The sequence below is a fragment of the Leucopleurus acutus genome (assembly GCF_964270905.1).
Source record: "Leucopleurus acutus genome assembly, chromosome: 7".
NCBI lineage: Eukaryota > Metazoa > Chordata > Mammalia > Artiodactyla > Delphinidae > Leucopleurus > Leucopleurus acutus.
In genome coordinates this window covers 3281317-3296164 of record NC_139150.1, presented here as the reverse complement: position 1 = coordinate 3296164, position 14848 = coordinate 3281317, and positions in this window count along the sequence as shown.

Sequence of the window (14848 nt, the reverse complement as noted above, 5' to 3'; positions counted from 1 at the left end):
TGAGCTCTGGAGTGGGTCACATCTTCTCCCGCCTCTCAATCCCCTCCATCCCCGCGTGGTCCACAGTGAAGGGCCAGAGTGTCACCCCTGCGTGAGTCTCCCTGGAATGAGAGCGGTGCCCTGGGGCCGACGCTGGAGACGTCCTCCCCACCGACACTCCTCCCCAGGGCAGACCCACAGCCCAGGCTCAGCAGGCCGGGAGAATCTGTGCGGCATTTTTCTAGAAGTCACCGAAGACGCTCACCACGCAGACACCCACATTCAGCACACAAAGCCCACCCGTGGGGAAACCCTCTGCCCACCCCGTCCCCAGTCACGCCCTCAGCTCCGCATCCCACTGGCGGCCCCAGGAGGAGAAGAGTGCAGACGGGGAAGCTGATCTGGCCTGGGCCCTGCCCACTGTGTTCCACCTCCATCAGTGCTGGCCCCTCGGGAGGAGGCTGGCTCTCTCTCCTCTGTTCCACTGGTTCCCCTTCCAAAGACACACGTGAGTCCCCTTGAAGGGCCAGGTCCTTTGTGTTCCGCCCTCAGGCAGGTGTTACAAAGTCCAGGCACCAGTGTTAAGAAAAGAAGGAAAAAACATCCCGACGCTCTCGGCCAGCCGTGGGGCTGCCACTGCTCTGCTCGGTTGTCCCGTCACCGAGCTCGGTGGGCGAAAATCCTTCGTGACAGTCAAGGCTGTTTCTATGCTGGACACAAAAATACACTGCCAGGGCTTAATAAGTCTACTTAATTTAGCAGTAAGTCTTAAAATTATTACGATGAAATCCATAAATCCCTTTGTACCAAGGTAAACGAGACGGCGGCTGAAGTCCTCATTTACACTGTCCAAGGCACCCCTCCGTCTCCCCAGACTCCTCTAAGTGGTAGGCATGGTGCCGACAGCCCACGGCGCTGCCCGAGACTGGGGACCACAGTCAGAAAAGCCCGCATTTCTGCAGTGGAAGCTGAAAAGCAAGGAAATCGGTGAGGGGGGCACTGGTCACACCCTCAGGGCTCACAGCCCACCACCTTGTGGGGCAGGTCATCTTACACCCTCCCTCCCCCTCCCCCTCCCCGCGCCCCGCGCCCCCGAGCACATGAGAAACCCGAGGCTCAGGGCAGTGAAATAACACTGCAACCCTGTGTCCCAGACCCAATCCAGGCCCGGGCGACGCCTCAATCTTCTTCCCACAGTTGCAGCGAGGCATCTCTGTTTCTCTAACGTGGTCGGGAAAGACAAGACTGCTCCGGCCTCAATGACCAAGTCTGCTTTACCAGATCAAAACACGGCTGGAAATGAGGAGCGATTGTTTTTCCCTAATTCTGCTCCGTATCCAACCTCTCGTCCCAATTCTAAAAGCACCACCCTGTTGGTGGCTGAAAAAGGTGGCAGCTGCAGTACTACGTGTTGCAGATTAGCCAGGGGCACCCCTGTGCAGGCTGGAACCCGTGAGCAGAAGGGCAGAGCGTGCCGAGTCCTTGGCCCCCAAGAAAACCAGTACCCAAACTCCAGGGGAAGTAGGCAGCCCCGTTGCACCCCGATTTCTGAAGCGGACGGAAGGAGACCTGCGTGGGTCCCAGGTGTTCTCAGTGGAGTCTGGGAAAGCCAGCTCCTGGAGGCTGGGGTCCTGGGAGTGCAGCCCCTCCTGCTGGGGAGTTGGGGGCCACCAGTTCCAGGGGAAGTCAGGTTTGAGTGCAGAGCCGCTCAGTGGGGTGAGGGCTCGGCCCCATCGCAGCCAGCTCATGACTCCATCCACATACCTGAAACCAGAGACTGGAGCCAAATCACGGAAAACCCACATTTCCAGGCTGAAAAATTGTGGCTTTGTTCTGCGTGCAGTTGGCCCGGACCCTGTGAGGCCCACAGGGAGATCCATTGTCAGTCAACACTAACAGTCAATAGTCTGGGCTTTGGCGTGGAGGAGGGTGGGGAAAGCTGAGGGCGGCATCCGCAGCAGCTGATGGACACTTGCCGTGAAGGGCAAGGTTAACGCTGCCCAGGCTTCTCAGCGCCTCCCCTGGCTGCAATGGAGGAAGAAGCTAGTACATTCCAGGCTCCCTCCCGGCATGGCCTGCTGTGCACCTGTTCCCCCACCATGGCCTCCCGTGCCTCTGCCCTCCTGCGACCTTCACAGGCCACTTCTAGTGTGGGCATCACCCCACTCCTTCGACACTGCACCTGGGGGTGACCCCTCTCCTCTGGCAGAGAGAGCTGGGACCCTCCAGGGACTCCCCCTGTTCTAAGTCAGGGGCTCTCTGCCTGCGATCATCTCATTCTGTTTCTGGGAGCCTCACTCTGTCATTTCTTTTCTAACATTTTGCAGTTGCTCTGCCAGCAAGGGCTGTATTCACGGAAGATCTTCAGGCATAATTTGATTAAGATGTTGAAACCCCATTGTAGAAGCAAAGTCTTGGAATAATCCATGTTGACAGCTGGTAGAATCATGAGCTGGGGCCCCTCACACCCAGGAAGCTTGAAGCAAAAGACAAGGACGCCCCCTTCCTCCTACCGCATGGTTGGGTTCCCTCCACCCTGACCTCACGTGCAAAGGCACCGTGCTTAGCAGCACTTCACCACTGAGCATGGTGACCCCTGAATTCCTATAACAAAAACGTGCCCAGCCTTTTCCCTCCACAGCTGAGGTCTCTGTATTACTCATAAGAAAGGTGAGTGAGAGCAAACAGCTGCTGATTGAGTTCCAGCTGTGCGTAAATTCTCAATCCTGGATTACTCACAGTCTGGTTGTGGAGATTAGATGTATGCCCGTTAAACAACACCAAAGACAACACAGATGAGAAGAAATTAACTGGTAAATGGTGTGGTTCTTATTAGGAAGCAGAGAAGCTTAGAGAGAGGGAGTGTGTTGCGGGGGAAGAGTCAAGGGATTTTCCTGGGAGGGGCAGTTTTACGCCCGGCTTTGAATCGGCCACCGTTTTACTTGCCCCGGATTCTGTAGGGCAGCAGTCTGGACCAGCCTCACCTGGGTGACTCCTGCAGCTGCAGACATCTAGCAGTTGGTGGTGCCAGATGGTCCCAGACAGCCTCACCCACGTGCCGGCCGGCTGGGACCGACTGTCAGCTGGGCCTCTCTCCCCTCCAAGTCCGGGTTCCTTCGTGTGCTGTCTCAGGGCAGCTAGTTGAGTGTGAGACACAGCCCCCACCCCTCCACCCAGATCCCATAGCCTTGTCTACCGCCATCTACTTGTCACAGCAGGCCTAGGGGTCAGCCCAGATGCGAGGGGCAGAAAAACATAAGAGTGGCAAAAAGTTCCACAAAGGAGCTGCTGAGTCACGTTGGAAATGGGCCTGGGCTCAGGGATGGGAGGAATTGTGTCCCACTGTGCAAACAATTTAATATCCTTGGGAAAACCTCAGTGTTACAAACCACCAGTGTCAGATGGACCCTTCTGAGACTCTGACCGGACCATGCTGTCAGGGGATGGAGCGAATATCTACAGGAAGATGTATGGCACCTGTGCTATAGGATGAGAAGCCACAGGTCAGCAGGGCTCAGAAAGTAAAATTCCTGGTTGACACATGGTGGTCCCGGGAGAGCACTTGGGCACCAGTTTGAGTGGAAAGCAGACAGCAGCGGGAATCACATCTAGTGTGTCGTTAGTTGGTGCCAAAGGGCATGTGTGATCTCCAGAGATAACTTGAAAGGCTGTCCAGGGTCTGACTCAGAGTGGAAGGGACCTCACACCTATCTGTCCCCAGCATGATATTTAGAGTAAATGAACAAGAGAAAGAAATGAGGCAAGGTCTTTTTGGCCCTCACACAAGTAAACCCACCACTTATGGAGCATTTTATGTATATGATTTTGTTGCATCGTCACAACATCCTTCAATGCAGTTATTATTATCTTCTTGTTGAACGCCCAGCCAGGAGCTGCTTCTCCAACCTGTGATGTCGCAACAGATAACTCCTTCCTGCACACTCCTCACCCTCTGAGGAGACAGCCTTCGGGGATCTAGGACTCCAGTAGATCTGGGTGGGCACATGCTTCAAAAACCAGCACATTTAAAGCTTGAAGCAAAGCAACGACATGTAACAGGGAAGCCCAGCCTTACTCTGCTCCCTCACCGCATCTAGTCCTTGCTCAATCCCAGGACAAATGGCCAGAGGCCCTTCTGTCCCCAATCTAGGTGGACTCAAAGGACTCCAGGACCCAGTGGTGGACACAGAGATGCACCAGCTAGACCCCCTTCAGGATGGCCTGGCTGCCCAACTTTGGGGAGAGGTTAGCACACAACCTCCAGCCATCAGCTCCCTTACAGTTCTATCAGCCTTTGCTTTGTGTGTTTTTGAAGTTCTGTTATTAGGTGCATAATAGTTTAAGATTATTATGCCCCCTTATGAATTAATTTTGTTATCATTATGAAAAGATTTTCTTTATCCCTGGTGGTATCTTTGCTCTGAAATATTCTTTGTCTTATATTAGTATAGCCAAACCATCTTTGTTTCAATTAACATTGGCATAATGTATCTTTTCTGATCTGTTTTCTTTTAACCTGTTTCTGCCTTTATATTAATATGGGTTTCTTATAAGTCAGATATCCCTGGGTCTTGCTTATTTACTTAATCTGTCAATCTCTGCCTTTTAATGGGTGGTTTTTAGGACATTTACATTTAATGTGATTATTGATAAGACTGGTTTTTGATCTACCATCTTGATATTTTTCCTATTTAGTCTCTATATTTTTGTTCTCTTTGTCCTCTTTTTAAGCTTTTTAAAGAATCAGTGGTGATTTTAATGAAAATTTTATTAAACCCCTTTGCTGGCTAATTAGCTATAAACCCTTGTTGTAGTATTTTATTGGTTGCTTTGGTATTTATAGTACACATATTTAGCTTATCAATGTCTACCTCCTAGAAACATCACTTCATCTGTAGCAGAAGCACCTTACAAGAGTCCTTCAGTTTCTCCCTCTGCAGCCTTTGTGCTACTGCTGTCATACATTTTACTCCTACATATGTTATAAACCACATAATACTTTTTTTTTTTTTTGCTTTAATAGATTTCTGCATGGTCTCATTCTCCTTATGCTTGAAGGGCTCCCTTTAACACATATTGTAGTGCAGGTCTGTTGGTGGTGAATTATTTCTATTGGTGGTGAATTATTGGTGGTGAATTATTTCTGCTGTTGCACGTCTGAAAAATTCTTTATTTCACCTTTATTTTTTAAAGATATTTTTCCTGGTAAAAGAGTTCCTGCTTGACAGTTCTGCTTTTCTTTCAGACTTTAAAGATGTCACTCCACTCTCCAATACTTTGAATTGTTTCAGGCAAAAGATCTGTTGCTGTGCTTTGTTATCTGGTATGTAATGTGTTCTTTTTGCTCTGACTGCCTTTAAGATTTTCTCTTTATTGCAGGTTTAAATAACTCTGGTTATTTTATGCCTTGGTATAGTTGTGCTTGGGGTTTCTTGTGCTTGAAATTCATTGAGATTCTTAGGTATGTGGATTTATAGTTTTCACCAAATTTAGAAAATGTTTGTATTTTATTTCTTTCAGTATTTTTTTGCTGACCACTTTCTCTTTTCTCTCCATTAGGGACTTCAATTCCATATTTATCAGGATGCTTGAAGTGGTCCCACAATTCACTGACACTTTTATTTATTTTTTCAGTCTTTTTCTTTCTCTGTGTTTTATTTTGTGACGTTTATATTGCTGTGTCTTAAATTTCACTCATCTTTTATTCTTCAAGGTCAATACTGCTATTCATTCTATCTAAGGTATAGTTCATCTTAGATATTATCATTTTCATGGCTACAAGTTTGATTTGGTTCTTTTTGTATCTTCCATGTCTCTATTTAATATGTTTATCTTTTCCTGTAACGTCTTTCTTAAAATTAATTAATTAATTAATCTTTGGCTGCACTGGGTCTTTGTCGCTGTGCGCAGGCTTTCTCTAGTTGCAGTGAGCGGGGGCTACTCTTTGTTGCGGTGTGTGGGGTTCTCATTGCGTTGGCTTCTCTTGTTGTGGAGCATGGGCTCTATAACAAGAGAAGTGGGTTCAGTCGTTGTGGCTCATGGGCTCTAGAGCACAGGCTCAGTAGTTGTGGCGCACGGGCTTAGTTGCTCTGTGGCATGTGGGATCTTCCCGGACCAGGGCTCAAACCCATGTCCCTTGCATTGGCAGGCAGATTCCTAAGCACTATGCCCCCAGGGCAGCCCCTGTAACATCTTGAGTGTGTGGAATTCAATTAGACTATTTACTCCTTGTTCACTAATTCTATTATGTGTGTCATTTCTGGGTCACTTTCAATTGACTTATTTTCCTCCTCAGTGTGGGTTGTATTTTCTTGCTTTTTGCATATCTAGGAAGTTTTGGTTAGACACTAGATATCATGAATTTTACCTTGTTAATGGTAAGGTTATATATAATCCTATACAGAGTTTCGAGCTCACTCTGGGACATTAAGTTCCTTGCAAACATTTTTTCCTTTTGTTGAGCTTTTTCAGATGAAAACAGAGCAGCATTTAGTCTAAGGCTATTTTATCTCAATACCTTTTGAGTATGCCACTTGATGCCCTGTGACTTATGATGTCTTATACCCTGGTTGTAAAAACAGGCATCGATCCTAGTCCTGCATGAGTTCCCAGGACTGTTCCCTGCAGTCCTTTTGGGTGGTTTTCCCCCCTGTCCTCAGGTCTTTTCCTCACATATATGTGTTGATTTGCTGAAAACTCGTGGGCCCCTTTGCTGATGCCTGGGGTTCTCTGCAGCTCTCTCCCCTGCAGACTTCCAGCTGCCTTGGCCTCCCTGAATTCCTAGCTCCAGCTCCTCCACTTTGAGAGACCTTGGGGTCTCCTGAGCTCCCTTCCTGCCTACATCCTGGACATTCTCCATGGGTAGCAAGCTGGAAAAGTCACAGCGCTTACTTCCTTTGTTTCATATCTTTCAGGGTATATATTTTTTTGCTTTGTTTCGTCTGATGTCCAAATTCTTTAGAACCATCGTTTGAGATATTTCGTCCAGTGTTTTCAGTTTTGTTTTCAGTTTTGTTTCTTTTTGTGTGTGTTGTTGTTTCAAGAGGGAGAATAGTTTGGTTTTTGTTATTCCATCTTGGCTGGAAGCTATGTTTATTTTTTTAATTGTTCCTTCCAAGAGGTTTTCCTCAACACATTCATTCAATAAGTATTTATTCGCTGAATGTAAATATGCCAGGCAGAGTATTAGACAAGGGGAGATGAAGCAGTGAATAGACAGGCAAGATGGCTGCCCTCAGCTGTGAGAGAGATATTAAATGAATCTCACAATTTAAAGCTATTTAATTATAGTGTGATCCCCGAGGGTTATGAAAGCTGACAGTGCCCAAGTAGATGCGATCAAGTCAGTGTGATCATTCATGAAATGTATTTTTAGATAATGAGTTGTGATGAGTTCCCTTGCAGAACCAGGCAGAGAGAATAGAATTGGGTCCAGATGGCCACTGGGTTTACCAGGTGGGAAGAAAGGGAGTCTTGGCTAAAGGGTGTGGTGTGGGGGAAGGAGGAGGTGCCTCTAGAACACCTGCCCCACCTGCACAGATGCCCCAGGGAGACACTGTTTTCCTGTAGCTTGTAGCTACAGCCACTGCATTTCCACAGTCAGACAGCAGCAGGATTCACTCACCTCACATGTGCCCAGCCTGGTGCTGGGGGCTGAGGGCTAAAAAACAAAGGGACCAACAAAATTCGCTCATGGGAGAGGAAAAGTATGAAAGTGCTAATGAGGAAAATACAAGGTGATGGGAGTTTAGGAGGTGGGTGGAGGATGTGATGGGCTCAACAGGTCACATCAAACTGTGTGGGTGGGTGATGGTGGAGATGGTTACAGGGGAGGGGGAGAGACAGAGGATGGAGGCAGCGCTCTGACCAGCATGGGGCAGGAAGGTGGGCCCATGGGAGGGCAGCACGTGCTGGGGAGGGGCTGAGAGCTGGGCTCGGGCAGCCACGATGCCCTGAGTCTGCCTTCACATGGAGCTCAGACAAATACCCACTGAACAGTCACGTCTAAGAGGAACCATGTGGGTGTCCTGGCTGAATGGAATGCTGGCTTGGGGCAAGGGGTGGGTCTGATGAAACGGATTAAGCGGACGAAACCCCCTCATTTTTTCTAGGTCAACTCTCAAAACTGGAGCACAGCCGGAGGAGCCATTTCAGTGGGCTGCGTGGAGATCCCCTGGCCAGGAGGCTTCTGCGGAGGGTCTTCCCTGGAGCATGCACAGAGCTCCCACCCCTTCCAGCGCTGGGCATCACCTGCCCCATCCCAGGAAGCTCACAGCGGGAGGAAGAGGCCAGAGGGTACACCTCCCGACGTGCTGGGGAAGGTGCTGACAAGGACAGCGAGAGGCTTGGGGGCTGGGGGGTGGGGACGAGCGACACCCCACTGTGAACAGGAGCGAGACGCAGACACGGGACGTTGCCTGCTCAGCAGAAACCTACTGCTGCTGCTGCTTTGAGCTCCCCACACCTCCCCACACTTCCGTCTCAGCAGGATGAACAGAGCAGAGAAAACTGAGATTTCGGGGACTCTAAGACTGAAACGTGGGCTTCCCTGGTGGCGCAGTGGTTGAGAGTCCGCCTGCCGATGCGGGGGACACGGGTTCGTGCCCCGGTCCGGGAAGATCCCACGTGCCGCGGAGCGGCTGGGCCCGTGAGCCATGGCCGCTGAGCCTGCGCGTCCGGAGCCTGTGCTCCGCAACGGGAGAGGCCGCAACAGTGAGAGGCCCGCGTACCGCAAAAAAAAAAAGATGGATTATACACGTGTCTGGTCATTTAAATAATGACTCTGCTGACACCATTAATTGGATGATAAACGATTCCACCCTTACTCCTCTGGGTCAATACCAGAGCTGCTCCGAGAAACACCACGGGACCTACTCCCCGAAGGTCAGGAGAGAGTCAGGGAAGGGCAGGCAGTGCTCAGGCTACACATAAGCTCAGCTTGGGGGTCAAAGGCACCAGGCCAGACATTTCTGCCTAGTCCAGCGTCCGTGGGCACGCCCACAGCTGTCAAGAACTCAGTCGACCTTAACTGTCTCCATTTCGATTTAATAAGACAGATACCGTGTGGGGTTTACTGTCACTTTATTATTAAAAGCAGATTGATGGAGGCTGAAGGCATGAGACAGCCCTACCGGCTATGGTGATATCGGTGTCATCCTGCTAGAATTCAATGAACACCCCAGCCTGTCGGAGCCTGGGGGAGACATCCGTCAAGGCCTCCGTTCACTCATTCATTCATTCATTCCTTCATTCACGTGCGGTCAGTGGATGAATGTGGAAGCAGACACAGCCTGCACCCTCCCTGGCTCTCAGCCGAGTAGGAAAAGGGGACAAATGAACCGAGAAGAGCCGTGTGGGGAGACCTGGGCCCCCTCGGAGAGCCCAGCTGCCATGAGCTGTGGGAGGCCCAGCCGCTGCTCTGGGATCCGGGTATCAGCAGGAAAAGCATTTACCAAGGAAGGCAGTGCATCGTCCCGTGGAGTGCCCGTGGACGCTGGACTAGGCTGAAATGTCTGGCCTGGCACCTTTGACCCCCAAGCTGATCTCCCCTCTCTACCCGCTACCTCCTTGAGGCCAAGAGTCTTCAGATGGAGCTCAGCAGGAAGCAGGCAGGAGAGAAGGTCTGCAGTCCCGGATGGCAACTCCCAGGGGTGGGGGAGGCCCTTGGGAGGTGGGAGGGGAGCACTCAGGCTCCCAGAGCTCCAGACCTTGAGCTGTTGGAGAGAGTGGGGAATTCCAGCCAGGGCTGTCGAGGACCATGGACCCACCTGCCTAAGATGTGGGAAGGAGGAAGGCAAAGACTGGGACTGCCGTTGGGATGCTTCTCTGAAGGTGGGGTCACGGCCTGGGATGCAGGAGTCCCAACAGGCTTCCTGGAGGAGGTGGCCCTCGGGCAGGCAGGCCGGGCAGTTAGCATGTTTTGAGGGGCATATGTCTGCTCCGCCCTCTCCCACACTCATGAGGGATGCCCTCCCCCTGAATCTCTTCTCAAGTTTAGTCTTAGGCCAGACTGTCTTCCCACTCTCCGCTGCCTATTCCCATGGGAGGTTTCAGCACAGTCACATGGCCTCCCAGGTCCCAGTGGCCGTCTCCACCATGAAACCCAGGGACGCTGCCCGAGCCCCCCGCCTGGCCCTCCTGGCCTTCCTGCTCTGCACGGTTTTGCTTTGGGCCCTTCCCAGGGCTGACACCGCTGTGCATCCACGGGGGTGAAGAGACGGGGGTGCTGCAAGCCTGCGCCCCTCTATCCTGGCCTGAGATCAGAGCTGTGGGTGGCAGAAGCCACGTTTACATCCGGGAGAGCCGTGCTGGGGCTTCGCCATGCTCAGAATCGTGAGAATTTAGTATTTGTCAGCCGTGCTGGCTTACCAATCATTTCCACATTTCATGCCACGCTCCCAACCACCAGGCTCCCCTCTTATAGATGCAGAAGCAGGGCTCCGGGAAGTAAGTGAAGCTCACAACCATCAACAGAGGTGCCGAGACCTGACTTTTCACGGGTCCTGCAGACAAGACAGGACTTGGAGGCCTCTGGGGACTGTCCTAGATCCCAGGGGTGCCTTTAATCTCTGCATCCAGCCCAGAGGGCCTTTTGGGGACTGACTGGGAGACCCTGAGAAATTCTGGGGAGATCGGGGTGGGGGTCTAGCAACAGGGTGGGCTTCCGCCTCTGCCGCTCAGCTGCTGTGTGACCTTAAACAGCTTGCATTACTTCTCTGGGCTGCACTGGGAGATGTCAGTGAGAAAGTGAGTCCCAGATATTGAATGTTCAGACCCGGCCTGGCCCAGAGGGGCCCTGAAGTGCTCGTTTCCCACCACCTTCCTGGACGGGGTTGGGAAGAAGCCCACTGCCCGCGCCAGACATGCTCCAGGCCCGGGAGGCTCCCTGGACTTCCCTCCAGCCTTCCTGGAGGTCTTGCTTCCTGCAGCTCCCGTCCACGAGGTCTTCATTTCCCTTCAGTACAGAAGGCGAGTGTCCAATTTGTTACAACTGACGAGTGGAAGCCAGTAGCAGGACCCACTTTCTGCCAGTTAGGCCGGCAGGATTCTAGCTGGTCTTGTGTAGCGTCAGCAAACGCGGCAGTCAACTCCAGGGCGGCCTTGCGTTGCATTTGAGCTGGGGCGGGAGGCCGGGCCAGGCCCCACACAGGGCAGGGCGCTGCTCTGAAGTTAGGACCTGCATCGTCCCTCTACTGTGAGGACACGGGAGAAGGGGGAGACAAGTCAGGCCGCCGATGTTTTGCTGAAATCCAGGCCTTATTTTCCCCTTTCTAGTCATCGAGGTCTGGTCCAAAAACATTTTGCTTTTTTGGAAGTACACCTTTGAGGTCGAATAAGAGGGAATGTGTATAAACAGAGAATTGTCCCAATGTGTTTCCTTGTTTTTGATTTAAGGAAAAGGAGGCAGAGTTTAGCACTGGGAAAACTCCAGATATTGAGACAGTGGCAAAATAATTTTAGAAAATTATTATAGAAGAATTAGAGAAAAGACAATTTTGCCTTCCCAGAAGCCCTTCCTCCCTTCATTGATCAAACGACAGGAAGATCTGAGCAGCCTGGCCGGGCTGAGGCTGCGAATCGGGGGTGGCACAGATGCGTGTCCAGCAGGCGGGCTGCACGGCCTCCTGGCCCTCGTCCTCCGCGCCGTCAGCCGCTGCCCGCGCCAGGCCGCCTCCTGCTCACAGGCACGCTTTTTATGAGCAGAAGGAGATGCTCTCTTTCTCGTCGTGGGGGAGAAATCCTGAGACGAGAAGGCGGACACCTGGATGGAATCATATTTCTCCAGCAGAGATGAGCTCGTAGGGATGAGCACGGGGCCAAGTCGCTCATTAGAGGTCGCGGGGCAGAGCTGGCATGGCTGAGGAACGCTTCAGCCTCTTTCGAAATTGATGACGAGGGCTTCCCCGGTGGCGCAGTGGTTGAGAGTCCGCCTGCCGATGCAGGGGACGCGGGTTCGTGCCCCGGTCCGGGAAGATCCCACATGCCGCGGAGCGGCTGGGCCCGTGAGCCATGGCCGCTGAGCCTGCGCGTCCGGAGCCTGTGCTCCGCAACGGGAGAGGCCACAGCAGTGAGACGCCTGCGTACCGCAAAACAAACAAACAAACAAACAAAATTGATGACGAAACAAGGCTTACTGTATAGAGGGCGTGTGGAGCTGCGTTGGGGGGCGGCTGGAAGCCTGCCCTCCCTCCGTCTCCGAGCTGGGGTGCTCTGCTGTGTTGTTTCCCCTCCTCCCGTCCTCAGGCAGCTCTGAGGGAGGCTGTGTTGCCCCCAGTCTTCTAGTGGAGGGACCCGGACTCAGGACACCCACCAGGTGCCCAACTCTCCCCGACCCCGAGGAGGCTCGATCATGGGGGCTGCGTGGCTGCACTTCCCTCTCAAAGTCACTGTTCTCCCGGGGCTGAGCGTTCCTTCCCTGGGACCCCTTTCCACCCCATCCAGGGCTGAGAGGAACCCAGGGGCGTTTTTTTTTGCTTTACCATTGGGATGCCTGGCTCCCAAACCATCCCCCGGACCATCCCTCACAGGGCATCTCCAGAGCTCACGGGGCCGCCCACAGCCTCACATCACAGAGGATGAAATGGGTCAGGATGTGAAAGGAGGGCCCGGGGTCCCCCAGGCAGTGACCAGCCCAGACCTCTGGTGCCACTGCCCACCTAGCCCTAAGCCCTTGGGCAGGTGAGTGGCCGGTAAGTGCAGGGCAGGCGGACCAGGCTCCAGGCCACTAGGAGTCCGTTGGTGCCTCCGTCACCTCCTCCCCCCTCCGACCCCTGGACCAGGTGAGGCACGGGCCACCCTTGCACACACTAGGCCCGCGAGGGAAATGAGTTTGGGAAAGTGGTTCTTATATACGCTGTGCCCTCAAACTGTTCAGTGCCTCCTCAGCCCATCACAGAGCATGGGGACCAGCCCTGAGTGGCCTTTCCAGGAAGGTCCATTAGCAGGCGGGGACCGTCCAGGGACAGGACAGACTCCCTGTCCAGCTCTGTTAACTGCGTCTTTGCGGTTCCCAGTCCATTTGGACTAGCTCTTCTTACCAAGCAACAAGCCCATTTCTGCCCGCTAACGGCTCTGGGAAAACAGCCCCTCTGCATCCTGGGAGTTAGCAGGGGAGGGGGGAGAGGGTGACGTGGGCAGAGCCCAGGCACAGGGGCGGCGCCCAGCACCCAGGACGGCTTCCCGGGAGCCAGCGTGTGGAGCTGTCACGTCACTAATTCTCTTTCTGCTCCAGTGGAATCCTTGCATCAACCCACTTGCTTTTAGCGAGTTTATTCTCCCCACTTTCAAAGATCATACACATTAATCTTAGAAGGTTTTCTCTGCATCTCCCTGTCCGTCCCGCAAGGACGTGTTGAGGGCTCTCACTGCGCTTGGTGTAGACGTGGTACGGGGTTCCGAGAAGCAATGGTTATGATGACTCACCTAGGCCTGTGTCCAGACTGAGGGCCTTGGAGTGGGACGACTGGAGAATTGGGGGGACCCTGCGGGAGGACAGTGAGGCAGGCCTGGGGCCACGGTTCTTCCCTGAGAGACCATGGTTGGGGTTTTAGACCCAGGTGGTCAGTTACTACAGTCAGGCCACCTGGCCGCAGCTGACTTCCTGAGTCCACCCAGGGGGCTCTCAGAATTCTTCTGAGTGGACACAGAGGGGAGAGAGGGGAAGGCAGGGTCAGAATCTTGGCCTTTCACTTGGCAAAGATGGTGCGTTAGTCAGCTACTGCTGCGTAATACATTACCCCCAGAGGTAGAGGCTTCATTGGCAGACATCTCTCATCTCACGGTTTTGGAGGGTCAGGAATTCAAGAGCAGCTCAGAGGAGAGCTTCTGCCCCCACCCTCTCCAGATGCTGCAGAAGCCACCTCCACGATGGCGTGCCACACGGCATGGGCCTCCCCTAGGGCTGTTTAGGTGAACTTGCGACAAGGCCGCTGGCTTCCCCAGGCACAGATGGTCCAGGGGAGGAAGCAGGGAGGAGGGTGAAAATCCACTTACAACCAAGTACCTGGAGTCGCTCCCCATCTCACCTTCCACACTCTGCTCATTAGAAACGAGCCCAGCCCACATTCCCAGGGAGGCGAAACCAGCTCCGTCTCTTGAAGGGACACTTGCCAACAAAGCTGTAGGTATCTTTTTCAATTTTTGTGAAAATCTTTCCATAATTCTCTATGTTTATGTATACCAATGGATGTAAATATTTGAATTGTCAAAATCTGGATTACACTCTATAATCTGTATTGAATCCTGATCTTGTCGTTCAACCAATATCCATGAACATCGATACGTGCCATTATTTTTCTGGGCTGCGTAATATGTACTTCACACAGCGTGATGTCCCGGGAAGTGTTTATGGAATAATGGATGTTGGATGAACGCCTGGTACCACCATTAAATGTATTTAACTCTGTTCACAGGTCACTCAAGCTGGAGTTAATGTTTAATTATTTTAGACAGACGTTGGGCAAATATTGCATCAGAGACAGCTAGTGCTCTCCCTGTGTCCTCTCCTTCCAGGGCACACGCAGCCGTGCGTCCCAGGCATTCTTGGGTTGGGGGCAACCACGTGCAGGAGTCCGGCCAGTTGAACACAGGGGTGGGGGTGGGGAAGCGATGCACTTCACTGCCCAGTGGGCCATAGGTCTTCCCGAGTGCAGCCCTCACTCTCCCTTCCTCTGCTGGCTGAACCGAGGAAGCTGGAGTCCTGAGGGAGGGGAGCCTGGATCCCTGAGTGACTGCGTGGATTTCCCATTGGGAGAAGCCCCTGGAATTTGGTGGCCGTCTGGTGGAGCCCATCCCACTCCTGGGCCCTTTTCCAGTGACCTCCAGAGACGTCCTCCAACAGGCTGGGTTCTAGGTCAAAGGACACATGTGT